Below are 13,106 nucleotides of genomic sequence, written 5' to 3'. Positions count from 1 at the left end.
GATCAAAGGCTTCTGAAAGAATCTCCTTCATGTTTTCTTGATTAGTCTCTTTAAGGCCTCTTATTCTCAGAGCAAGTTCCATCTGCCTATATTGTAGCATTGTGATTTCATGAACCTTGTTTTGGACTTTCTCCATTTTATTTGCTAAATTAACATTAGACTCGTTAACTTCTTCCACTTTATCATCCAATAAAGACATGTAGCCAGGCAAGCCTTTAAAGGCTCCCACAATATCTTCTCTGATCTCTTGATTACGAGTCTGAATTAACTCTTTAATCTCCAAAATCTCCTCAGACCTCCTTGAAAGCAGCAGAAACATTTTCCTGTATTTTAAGTTCTAAAGCAGCTGCATGGTCTTTTAGAGCATCATTTAAAATGCTTTGCAGCACCTCTTGGGTTAAGGCTTCTCCAGCAGGAGGGGGGGGGTAGTAATGACTGTAATGTATTTGTTGGGACTGGAGAGCTCCCAGCACTCTTTGAGGCTGTTGTTGTTTTAACTTGTTTTGAAGCCATTTCTAACCTTCAGTTAAGTTTATCTTCCACCAAATTATTAAGTCCAAACAAGCTGCTTATTCCAATTATTACTCTTGTAGCTTGCTAATAAATCAATGCTGTTTTAAGTGATTTTAAGCTCTGTAGTAGTTTGTTAAATTACGATTCGGCCCCTCCTTCAAGACTCCAGCGCCATTTTATCTTCTGTCTCGTTAGTTTTAATAGAAGGAATTTCTAGAAAATGGAGTTAAAGTTTACATATACCTTCAGTTGTAAATTCTCTGGTATCTTCTCTGCCTGCTTTTTGCTCAGATGTAAATCAAACGTTGAGAGGGATGATCATGAGCCTTGGTTTCTGCAGAAAAGCAGAATGAGTCCCTGGCACGGAGTTTGCCGAGTTGCAAGGGGGCTCACACCTTCCACACCCCAGAATTGTATCCTGGGGGGGTTAATGGAGCTCTCCCCAAGCTAAGCAGCTCTCCCCTTTCCTCTTCACCCGAGGAAAGGGTTATCGATCTGTCAGACAGCTGATATACGCTGTCCAAACAGTGTAACGCGATCTCAGGGCTGGAGCTACTTAAAAGAGCAGCTCTTCAGGCTACACGAGCACCGGAAGGTGAATGTATCTTTTCTTTTATGTACACTGAGAGCTTATACATCAAAGACAAATTCCTTGTATGTCCAATCACACTTGGCCAACAAAGAATTTTATTCTATTCTATTTTATTCTATTCTATTTATACTATTATGGAAAAGCAAAAACTAGAGGTTTGATGTTAATGTTTAATTCTACTGCAACAGAGTTGAAGTCAATGCTTTTCCCCCTCACTTTTCTTTCCTCCTCACTGTGGCTTTCTGTTTGCAAAATATTTTTGTATTTCATTCTATAGTATAATAAAATGAATAAACAAACAAACAAACAGAAATTAATGTGTGGCAGTGCTCAACCATTAAGCCATGTACAGAGTCTAGAGCAGAGTCTCCAAATCAATGGGGATTTCTTCAAAATGATTTGGGATCCCCCCCCCCTTTTTAAACCACTTTTATTTATAATAGAATCTCTCCAAATTATAATTTGCTCATTCTTTGTTTTTGGCATTTTTGCAAATCTGAAAAAAATTGTTAGAATTGATAAGAAAAATGCACAGAACAAAAGTTTAAAAATATCTATGATGTATTGAAAGTGAGGTTTATCCTAAAGATGTTGGGGTTTTCCTAAGCCAACATTTCTCTTCTTCAGATGGCCTGTTGCAATATAACTCTAAAAATGAAACACTTGACCAATAGAACAGACAATCAAAGTAAACATTTTATTAATAAATCCAAACTGAAGTACAACAATATTGAAATTAATTATGGTCGCAATTAAACATTTCAAATGTTCTTTCTGTTTCATTGTTTAAAATGACCCAAAATACTGATACAAAGCAATTAACTTGTCCATGTATAAAACAATGTTACAATATTAGTGTATCAAAATATAAAAAAGAATATGTAGCAGGCATGCTACATGGGAGGGCTCCGCATTTCAGAAAATGACAATCACGGTGGAAATGACAATACACAAACCAGAAGACAAAGAAGTGAAAAATCATTTTTTTTACTTAAATACAAAGGAATGAGTATCTTCTGTATCCCAGAATACAAATGGAATCTCCTTTCTGTTTGCAATATCAGAAATCAGAATGATGAAAGTCAGAGAAAATTAACTTGGCCACAAAAATGGGTTCAGGCAACAAAGACTGTAAGCTTCAGTTCCAATCAGACATTTGTCCTTGTACGGTACAACAAAATGCCAACTTCACAGAAGGCAAAACAGCTATTTGCACAAAGAAAAAAGCAAATCACACATTCAAACTGGCACAAGACCCACATGAGAGCAGACAGACAGAATCATTTCTCCCCCCCTCTTGTTTGTTTGTTTTTGCTTTTTTAAAACAGATAAAATGTCCATTTATTTAATTGATTAAAAAAGGAAAATATAAACAAACAGTACAGGTAGATCACTAAGAAGTCTTGAAATTTTTTATTGTTGTTTTTGTGGGGGTTTGGGTGAGCAATGGCACACAGTTCAAAGGAAAGCATTCATGTGCACCTACTGGCCTTTAGGAATCATGCAAACAATTGTAGTTTTCTAGGTGAGGAGAGTGGTTCTAAATAAGAAAGGATGAGTAGGTTTGTATTTGGAGGCTGATCGTCCATTCTTTATCTTATGTTCAGGATAAATGTTCAGATGTAAATCTGATACTTTATGATATGACACTTCTGTTAAAAAAAGCTTGCTCGTGGTTTGCTAAAATCAGAGTGTTAATTATGTGGGGTGCCCTTTAAGCTCTTGATAACCTGATGTTTCTGAAATGATATTGGCCTGTTGGGTGTGCATTCAATATGCATTGGCTTCTGCATGAGCCACAATTCCAGGAATCACTTACGTGCAATTGTTTATCCAAAGGCTTCTGTCCTGCACTAAACGTGAAAATCTCTGCAAGAGAATGGCATCATCCTGAGCACTGCTGGCAGGGATTAACTGGAGTGTTAGTGACTGCTCTTGGATTTATAACAGTTCAACAGAGGCTAGTGATGCTCAGGAAGGGAGAAGAGAGAGAAGGGAGGAGCGGGAGGAGGAAGAAGAGGAAGAGGAAGAGGAGGAGGAGGAGGAGGAGGAGGAGGAGGAGGAAGAAGAAGAAGAAGAAGGAGAAGGAGGAGGAGGAGGAGGAGGAGGAGGAGGAGGAGGAGGAGGAGGAGGAGGAGACTATTATCTTCTCATTGTCAATGCATGGTATCTGGCCCAATGTTTAAGATCAGGTGGGCATCAATGGAGACAAACAATATTGATAGCATATGGACCATATATATAGCAGACTAATGCACCCACTTTTTATAGGGATAACAAATATTAGAGTCATCTGTGCCCTTCTCCATCTTTCTTAGCTCTTTGAGAGTGAATTGAAAGAGGGTCATAGCTTAGTGATACAGATCCTGATTTACCTGCAGAAGGCCTAAAATTTAATCTGCAGCATCTCCAAGGAAGACAGAAAAGTTCTGGTTTGAAAGCCTGGAAAACAGGCTGTGTGTAAATCAAGCAAAGCATAATCCAGATTTGTGAGATTGTATCTAAACAAGTTGGGAGATCCAGTCCAATTTAAAATTCTGACTCAGATTGTTAAATGAATCTGAACCAGATTGTGAAATCAGATTCAAAAACTCCACCCCATTCAGAAAAACCAAATGATGTGCAAAGGTCAATCTAATCTTGAATCTGATTCAACTGAGCCGAACTGACTTGAGGATTTGATCCAAAAGAACCATTCAATTTGGAGATTTAGCTCTCCTTTAACCAAATTTTCACACAGCTCCCTTAGGAAACCTTTGTTAGGCAGTCTTGAGAGCCCTGGAAAAGCCAACGTCAGGCATGTCACAAAGCAATTTCTCCTGTTTGTATCTGCTAATGCTTTTGAAGGCAGGGAAGGAAGCTCGTAACCCCTTATATCATCTGTGCTGAGGCTTCTGACTGGTCACTGTGGGAAACAGGATGCTGGCTCCTTGATTTAATCCAGCAGAGCTTTTACTGTATGTTCTAAATGATATCTTTCCTTGGCAAGTCCCTTTCTTTGGGTTCATTGATTATAACATCCCTATGCTGCTTGGCAACTCACTCATGACAGGATGGTGGTAACATTTGTTAAGAGACAGGCTTCTTTCCAAGGGTCCAATTCCATATCCCTCCAAGTTTGCAGGAACAAATGAGAAGACAGATAGGCATTTAATGAACCTCAATGTAATCTGTGTGGAATAATCTTTCCACTAATCTCCAAACTTTTTTCTTATCAGCCTAAGCAGCAGCAGGACTTAAGTCTCTTGTTTACACTTTATTAGCTACAGATTGTAAATGTTTTATGAGACGCTGAGCTTGCAGCATTACTATTTTATTAGAACATTGAATATCTTGGGTTCATTGTCGTCTTGTTGGCAAGCTCCATTACAGGGAGGGGTGGGTGGGAATTACCTACTGTATTTGCTTCACATGAATGACAGTTCAGTAACTTGAAAGATTTGAATTGCTTGTCTAATTACTTCCCCCTCCTGGGGAAATTGAAAGTTTGAAAATGCACATCTGGACTCAGTTGTTGCAATGCAACGTTCTCCAAGTTGGTGTACTCCAGATGCGCATTCCCCAGCTCTACAGTAAGGCTAACAGATCTGGTCTGCAGTATCCAGTTGACCATTAGATGGCAGCAAAGACATACAGAAAACCCCATAACTACAACCATTGTAATCCTTGGATTTTTGCAGGCAAGGATTGGACTTTAACACTACATTTCAGCCAGTGTGTCAGTTGAAGAGGTGGGAATATGAAGGCCAAAAGGATGGAGACTGGCAGCTGAAAGACTGTAGTATAATTCTTCTGAATCCAGCAGTATTTCTGGGCCGACCTTAGGAACCATGGTGCTATTTGTTTCAGAGGAAGGCAAACAGATTCTATTGACAGTCTGTTGACTTACAGCTTTTTTAACATTCTCTAATCATCCAGGGTTCTAACAGTAATAAAAACAAACTTTTCCATAATCCATAAGGTACACTGCCCAATTTCCTTGCTCTTCCAGTCTAGAACAGTGATGGTGAACCTTTTAGATACCCAGGGCATATAACATTTCAGATACAGGTACATAATGCATGTTAAGCAGCTGCTATTTGTCTATGCTGACAGATATTTTTTTTCCTTTGCTCTTTCTTTTTTTAGAAAGTTGGTTCCACATATCCAGAATAAAAGATAAGTGTGCATATTATTGTACATATTATAATTTTCTCATGCAATGTCGGGTTTTGTGTAACAATAAACTAAAATCACAAAATAAAGGTGAATGATAGCATCTCAAAATGCCCATAAGAAGACTGTGTATTTCTATTATTGATAAATTAATTACATCTATCTTGCCCCTTTTATCTTGGGGCTCAAGTGACCACATGTAGCTTTGTCAACAACAATGCTATAAATTAGTGCTGAGTGTGAATATATATTGATTCTCACTAACAAACTCAATGCTAGTTCAGCAATTTAACGTTTTAAACTTGTTATTCATGGAAGCCAGCCCGTTTACTACTGGATTTACTTCTGAGATGCACTTTTTTCATTTATTTATTTTAGAAAATATTTCTGCCCATTCCCAATAGGGCAGATTGTATAAGAGTACAGACAATCCTCATTTAGTGACCACAGTTAAGACCGGGTATTCAGATTCCATTATTAAGTAAAAGAGTTGCTAAGAGAAACCACTTAATGCTCTTATCTCAGCTTTGCTTTGCTTTACAGGTCATAAATGCAGGGATTGATTGCAAATTTGCTTCTTCATCACCATTGTAACAGCAAACAGTCATCAAAGGAGAGCAACCTGTAACAGAAATACAACAATATAAATCAAGGCTTTAAATTGGAAGCATAAATAAAATAAAACAAACAATAAGCATAAAAAGCTTTTTGGCAAAAGCATGTGATTCAGTGTTGGTGTATAATATTCTCATGCAGTGCTCTCCAGATTTGATAGTATCCAGAATGATTCAATGCATCATCAAATGGCCATGCTGGTTGAGAATCACAGGAACTGTAGAAGAATTCATTCTGAGATGATTATGTTTAGGAAGGCCATTCTAAAGAATATTTGCAAAGGAATAAGACATTGTGGAAGTCAGTTTTCTCCCATTGGATCCCTAACTGTAAGATTTGGACACTGTTAAGAGACAAAACAAGATTCTTGGCACAGGTTCAACGTTTGTGCTATTTTGAAGAAAACTTGTGTGTTGTATAAAGGTTTATAAGGCTAAGCCCACATAAATTTTCAATGTTTTCAAATATTTGTAGGTAAATGGCCACAGTTACTCTGAAAGTTTCCCAATTTAATTTAAAAGTAAAAATCTACTGTAAATAGAACCTATAAGTCCTGGGGAAATTTTCTCAGCAGACGGAACTAGCAAAGAAAAAAAAAAAGGGGGGGGGGGAACCAGCTGACTTTGCTGTCCTATATTGCCCTCTTCTGGTCACTGTCAAATATAATGGCAAGAGCTGGGTTTCTCAGAAGAATTCTGTTTATATCAGGAATCTTTTCCTATTAATTATGTCTTTTAATAAAAAATTATTAGTCAGAGAAGGTGCTGACAGATTAACACAACTATTTCTGCAATGAATTACAGCTAAAAAGAAAATTGGTTTCAAGTTAATTAATCTCATATGGTTTCAAAATTGATTTTAAAATATTAAAATACTATAACTATAAACAGCCATTAATTTCTCTTCACTTCTTTTAATCCTCTAAATAGAGCTTTATAACATGAAATATAGAAAATAACTAAAGTAGTCCTCCTCCTCCATCCCCTCACCCCCTCCCCATTTTCCATAGCTTTTGATTTGTTCCTTCAAAAATAAATGTAAAACTTTTTTTAATGTTGAGGTTTCAGCTTTTGTGTTTTGTATTATTTATGTTTAATGCTTTTATAAATTGCTCTTGGTCTACTTTCCCAGCATTATTAAAGGAATGAGCAACAAATACAAATTATACATAATTTTACAAATTTTGATTTTGTCTGCACAAACTGCAGGCAAGATATTACAAAAAACAGACTTGAGAGGATGGAATGGGAGAAAAAATCTCACTTGGGGTTGAAGAGAACTTTGCATGACTAAATCCTTAAGGTGGAATGGAGGGAGGGGAGGGGAGGAGCAGCAATAGAAGGAAGCACAGGCTTAGGTCATCTGTGGGAGAGGCTCAGGTGCAAAGAATTAGGATCACACATTAGTTCCAGTTAAGAAGATTTATTGCTAAAACTAAAAAAACAAGAAATTAATCACCTAATGGTTAGTATAAATTGGCGCTAGATAACAGTTAACTGAATTCAAGGGGGGCTGGACATGAATCACCTATGGCAATATACCATGTTTCCCCAAAAATAAGAGTGGGTCTTATATTAATTTTTGCTACAAAAGATGCATTAGGGATTAGGTCTTATTTTGGGGAAAACAGGGTATTAAGTATATCCATCTATTTGACAACCTTAACTGGGGATTATTTTGGGGGTAGGGTTTATATTATGAGCATCCTGAAAAATTATGCTAAGGCTTATTTTCCAGTTGAGTCTTGCTTTCAAGGAAACACAGTAACAACTCCAGACCTATTATATTTCATAACTCCACCCCAGGCTCTATCTCTGTTTGTCCTATAGGGAGGAAATCCTGACAAGATGGCAACCATGATCATGTGATTAAAGTTCCATCCCCTTTAATGTGCAACATACATACCATGTTTCCCTGAAAATAAGACAGGATCTTATTTTATTTTGGCCCCCAAAATAAGTGCTTGGCCTTATTTTTGGAAAAGTCTTATTATCTTTGAGGTACAGGAAGAGGTGAGTGTGGTTATTTCATGGCTGCTGCTGTTTTACAATATTTTCAGGGAAGGCTTATTTTCAGGGGAGGGCTTATTTTAGTGCATGCATTCAAAAGCCCGATTGGGCTTATTATCTGGGGAGGTCTTATTTTCAGGGAAACAGGGTAAAAAGGGGGCAGTGTTCTAATTATATGGCAGTAGCAATTATCTTATCTTTTTTGACACATTTGTACACATCTCCCACTCTCTACAAACCCCCTGCATAGACTGATGTAGCCTGGACTACTGTAACACTCTTTACATGGGGCTGCCCTTGAAGAGCACCCAGAGGCTTCAACTGGTCCAGAATGCAGCTGCACGGGTTATCATGGCACCTAAGTGCTCCCATGTTACATCCCTTTTAGGCGGCCTGCACTGGTTGCTGGTTGTCTTCCGGGTGCGATTCAAGGTACTAATTATGACATTTAAAGCGCTCCATGGCTTAGGCCCAGGATACCTGCAAGACCACCTACTGCCAACAGTAGCATCCCACCATCCAGTGCAATCCCACAGGGTTTGCCTCCTCAGGGTGCCGTCGGTCAGACAATGTCGGCTAGCAACTCACAGGGGGAGAGCCTTCTCTGTGGGAGCGCCTTCCCTCTGGAATGAGCTGCCCCCGGAGCTTCGCATAATCCCCGACCTCCGGTCCTTCCGACGCGGCCTAAAATGTTGGCTTTTCCAGCAAGCTGGCCTGGCCTGAATAGAATAAAATATAGGATTAATTTGGTTGTTAATTTTAATTTATTTTTTAAATTTTTATTGTAAATATCAATTGGGGTTTTTTTTGGATACTTTATTTAATGTCCCTTTTAATTTTTGTAATATGTGTTTTCTTTTATGTTGTATGCTGCCCTGAGTCCTTGGGAGAAGGACGGCATATAAATCCAATAAACCTAAACCTAAACCTAAACCTAAAACTTGTAGGAGGTCATGTAAGTTTCAGGTCACACATGTCAGATAAATTCTGCCACTTAGAATCTATTTGTACAATTTATAGCTATTTTATTATTATTATTTTAAAAAACTGTAAAATGGTATATAAAATTTAGTGCAATGATGACAAAGGGCAGATAAAAGAGAAAATGACTTCCTGAAGGAAGTGCCCATGTCATTTGTTCTATCATACATTTGAGCAATATCTGATTGACTGACTGACTGACTGACTGACTGACTGACTGACTGACTGACTGACTGACAGATTATGTGCTATTAAGTCAATTTTTTTTTTACTCCTGGACCAATCATATAGACCAACCATTGTTTCTCCATGCTAACCTGGTTTTTCAGTTCTTCGAGTAACATTTAATGAACCTTAAATGACATTTATAGGTTCAATGTAGGTTTGCTTTAGTTACAAAGAAGCAAACTTCTGCAATTACTGCATAGAACATTGTTATGTAAGCATCACGGGTATTTACTAGATTTTTGTGATATAATTCATGACAGCTCAAGCAGGTTCTCCCTTCTCCCTGATATTTTTAATAGTCACCGTATAATGGACTTGATATCATTTACTCATTTCAGTTGGTGGGGGAGCAAGACGCCATTAAATTAAATTGCCACATTTCATAAACTAACTTATTCTTATGCCTTCTTTCAATAAAACATTTTTTATTCATTCCCCTAGATCAATTTCAGAATTCCAGTCCTAAAGTTAAATAATAAACTAGTACAGCATGTACGATTTAATTAGGGATCTGCTTCTGACCAAACTAATGAACAATTTCTGTGGTAATTATTAATTGATTAGAATATTTCTATCTACTTTCCCTATTTTAAAAAAAAATACCCACAACAGCCCATATCAACATTTGAAAATAATCAAACATAAAACATTTAAATTCCTTGTTAATTTATATTACTCTGATTAATTTAGTGGTAATCAGAAAACTTGCAGACAAGTTTTAAAAGACTAGTTTCACATCATAATCTGCCATTGTGTGAACTGATCATTGACTCCCATCTTCTGCTTCCAAGTTGTGTGACTTTTTAAAAAAAAAAGTCAATTATTAATCCATATGGGATGGTTTGTAATCCATGAACCTCAGACTACATATGGATTTGACCCCAAAAAATGAAATAAAAATAAAAATGTGGTCTGTGTAGTCATGGAAGGCTCCTTAATACATTTACCTTTTATAGTAAACTTTTCTTTCTGTCCAGTTAATCAGTCTGATTAAAACACATAGCTGATTTCTCAGTGCTAATGGAGAAGTCCACATCTCCAGTGATTCTGCTCGAAATAGTAGAATTATACAGAAAATCTGTGAGTAATAGAAGGTTCTTTGTATCTAGGAAAATAAGTGTATGAAGTGTATCTGTGTCTGAGCATGTAAATACAGTTATGTTGACAACTGCCTATTTGCAACACACCTCCCCTAGCTGGTATACCAATGGATAGCAGCCTTATAAACCAAAATTGTTACTCGCCTTCATCATAAGAAAATTTCTTCTGTTGTGACTGATAAATATATTAAGAACAATTTCCCAAAAGTATTTGTATGATTTAAGAACATAACAACACCTTCTGTTGACAGGTTTATTTACACTTCCTTCCCCTCAATTTTAAAACATTTTTAGGACAGAAATCAAGATTGCTCTTCATTACTTGATAAATGGGTTATTTTTATCAGTTTATTGCAGCAGATGCTATACTGTTTGGCCTTTAACTTCCTGAATTCTGTCCAGTCCTTTAAAAAAAATTGGAGATATGTTGGCTGTTTCCCAGTCTTTAAATATGGAGAACATCTTAGGCAACGTCTGCATTTTTGTTTAAAGGTCAGTTCACAGAGAGTTGCACAGCCTAGGTATGGCAACCTGACAAGGCCTTTTCCTGCATTCCTGCCAACCATACTTCCTTCAGTTACATAAGCATGTCACTCACTTAGGTGCTGGTTTGATTAATCTCAAGAGGCTACACAAAGGGAGAGTTATAAGTATGAGTACCCTATCCCAAATCTGAGTCTCAATGTTGACAAGGGAGAAACAAATAACCAATAGGCTCCATATTTCTTGGGAAATGTCAGCTAGGAATCCTCCAAGACTTATAGAGGCTCAAAATGTCCCTGTAAGTGTAAAGAGTAGAATCAGATGAGAAGGTTGAGCTGCAAGCATGATTTTAATCAGAGAAAAAGGAAGGCCTGGAGCAGGTAACTCTTCCTTTCTTCTGAACTCCATGAACTTCTTCCCTGAGGGAAGCTCTGTCTCTGTGCTAAAACGTTTATTGACTTGTTTTTAGTTTCTGTTCAGGTCACGAGCACTTAGAGGTTAAGAACTGGCAGTGACCATTTTAATGATAAGGAGAATGCTTTCTACTTTAATTAATACTTCTGGATGATTAGGTACTTTGAGGTCAGGCCAGGCGAGAAGTTCATCTGCAGATGTAGTTGTTGTTAGTTGCGAAGTTGTATCCGACCCATCGCGGCCTCATGGACAATGTTCCTCCAGGCCTTCCTGTCTTCTACCATCCTCTGGAGTCCATTTAAGCTCATCCCTACTGCTTTGGGGACTCCATCCAGCCACCTCATTCTCTGTCATCCCATTCTTCTTTTTCCCTCAATCTTTCCCAGCACTAGGCTCTTCTCCAGTGAGTCATTCCTTCTCATTTGGTGGCCAAAGTATTTGAGTTTCATCTTCAGGATCTGGCCTTCCAAAGAGTAGTCAGGGTTGATCTCTTCTAGGACTGACCGGTTTGATCACTTTGCAGTCCAAGGGACTCGCAGAAGTCTTCTCTAGCACCATAGTTCAAAGGCCTCAATTCTTTGGCGAATTCTTTGGCGCTCAACCTTTCTTATGGTCCAAACTTCACAACCATACATTGCAACTGGAACAACCACAGCCTTGACTATACATGATTTTGTTGGCAGGATAATGTCTCTGCTTTTTAGTATGCTGTCTAGAGTCTTAGTATGCTGTCTACAGCTTTAGTATGTATTACTAGTATTACATAGAGTAGTAGACAGTTTAGTAGACAGCTTTAGTATGCTGTCTACACTTGCGGACATAGTTTTCTCCTTAAGAAATGCTAGTAATATTTGTCTTTTTCCCATTAAAAATGTTCATGTATAAGCAAAAGTTCTTCAATCTTATGAGCTGAACTTCTGCATGGACATTTTGATAAAATATACTGATGTCAGGCATTGAGCATAAAACAATGGGTTTTTTTTTTAAAAAAATTATTTACATTGAAGGTCCTGGACAACCCAAGACCCAAGTGCAGTTTGAGGTAAAGGACAAGATGTGTCTCCCGCAAGATTATCTACCAAAACTAACTGGCAGTCAATCAGAGTTTACCTTTTCTGACTAACAGAGAGATCTCAGCACACTAATGGTTGTCTTCCAACAAATATGTTTACTTTGTTCTGCACCTAGTTTCAGGCAAGATGGCTTCCTTCTTGAGCCCATTATGAAGTCATGCCATTTCCTTGTCATGGCAGGAGGGAGTGGGAAATCCTCTCCTGGCATCCTCTCCAATGGATGTGCAGACTGGGCTGGGTTTGACAACGTTCTGAATCATTCCTGTTTTTCCACCAAAGTGCGCTGCTAAGAATGGGAGCATCCTGTTAGCCAAGAATGTGGTGAGATGTATAACCCAACTTCATGAGTAAGGATCCCTTCAAAGAAGGCGGCAAAGGATTTTTTGTACCTCTATCTAGAATTCACAATTCTGGGGGGGGGGGTGTTACCCCACCACCACCCACAAGTGGAGGAAGCAGAAACAATTGTTTAAAATCAATGTGCATGTGATTGAAGGAAATCATTTCACTTTATTTTCTCTTTGAAACCTGCTAGAGAAATTCTTTTGAAGATAAATGATAAATTCTTTTTCAGCGTGGTAAAACCAAGGTTTGTATTTTTTTTTTGCATTAAAAGTTTTTATTTTCCATTTTCATAGCATATAATCACATGTATACTATTACATAGTCAATATCATGTTGTATTATTAAGTACTTACATCAATTCATCTTACCATCAACTACCAAAGAAAAAAAAAAGAAAAACCCAGTTGAATTTGAATGTAATAACATTTATATGCCGCCCAATCCCGTAGGACTCCAGGCGGCTTACAATACAGAATAAAATCAAAACAAAAATATAAGGAAAAGAAAAGATAGATTTAAAAAACAACACACCATACACTCAGTTCTAAATGGGGCTGGACTGTATTTTGGGGTCAACAGCCCCAGGCCTGCCAGAACA

This window comes from Thamnophis sirtalis, unplaced genomic scaffold (assembly GCF_051295495.1).
Source record: "Thamnophis sirtalis isolate CommonGarterSnake01/CBP01778 unplaced genomic scaffold, rThaSir2_p1.2 scaffold_6, whole genome shotgun sequence".
NCBI classification, from domain to species: domain Eukaryota; kingdom Metazoa; phylum Chordata; class Lepidosauria; order Squamata; family Natricidae; genus Thamnophis; species Thamnophis sirtalis.
Note: the sequence above shows the minus strand (reverse complement) of the source record.